This window comes from Capsicum annuum, chromosome 7 (genome assembly GCF_002878395.1).
Source record: "Capsicum annuum cultivar UCD-10X-F1 chromosome 7, UCD10Xv1.1, whole genome shotgun sequence".
Classification (NCBI taxonomy): domain Eukaryota; kingdom Viridiplantae; phylum Streptophyta; class Magnoliopsida; order Solanales; family Solanaceae; genus Capsicum; species Capsicum annuum.
In genome coordinates, this window is record NC_061117.1 from 49,635,855 (window position 1) to 49,637,106 (window position 1,252).

A 1,252-nucleotide genomic window follows, 5' to 3' on the forward strand; every position below is an offset into this window, starting at 1 on the left:
CCACTTCCAAATTCTACCTTCCGACCCAATCCGCAACCCACTTTGGTAGCAAGCCTATTCGAGCTTCCACCACCACCAATGGTTCAAGCATTAGATCTTCAATTACGAAATATTACTGAGGATTCCAAGGATTTTGCACTCCAAATGTGCAGATATTTATTAATTCGAGATAGGCTTTTTTGTTACGAAATTGCAGGTGAAGATGTTATTTACAAATCGTTATCACATGGAAGAAGTAGAAGAATGAAGAAGAGAAGCAACACAATGAAGAAGATGATGATGAAATACATGTAGTTGGAGGGTCAATTTTAGTACTCCCTCCGTTTCCAAAAGATTGATCTACCTTCCTTTTTAATTCGTTTAATATAGAATCCTTTCCTATTTTGATAACATTTTATTTTCAAGTTTCCACGTGACATGTTTAAAACCAAAATATTAAAGAGCATTTTGGTACTTTTACATAACTTTAATTTAAAATCACAAGATTAAAAATTCTTCTTTATTTTATTAAACTGCACGTCAAGTCAAAACATAGTCATTATTTTTTAAATGAAGGGAGTAATTAAAATAGCTGAATGGTCAATACCTATGTAATAAGTGGGTAATTTCTTTCAAGTAGACTATTTTTTGGGCAAGAAATTTAACCGAATGAATATTTTGTCTAATTTTCCCCCTTTTTTGCCCCTAAATAGGATGAAGTACAGTATAATCTACGTTGGACACTTTTGTATAATGTTTGACCGCCTGAACACGCATAAATGTGATTCATTAGGGACAAACAAAGGTGATCTCAAAACTCACTTGAACTTATTATGCCCGAGTTATTTTCAATTATAGAAACATGATATTCAACTTATAAATCTGAACGAGGGAGTAACTTAAAAATTGAAAATGCAAGAAAACCACTCTTGATATGGACGAATCATATGTATCCCTGATGAGAAGAAAACAATTTCACTTGTTCCTTGCAGTTTAGTAACAGATTTCCGAAACATATGTTTGGATAAATTTGGAATATTGGTTTTGATCTCATATTAGGCACTCCTTTTGCTAAAACTTACGACAAAAGACAGTACACTTCTCATCTTTTGACCTCATATAAGGCACTCTCTTTCCTTACTGTTATACTTTTTGCAAATTGCACGAGCCCAGCTTGAATTTTTTATTATTTCACTAAGATCAAAAGGTTTTAGTTCAATCGGTTCCTCAACCATAACCTATGTTTGTATGTCATACAAAACGAGTAATTTAA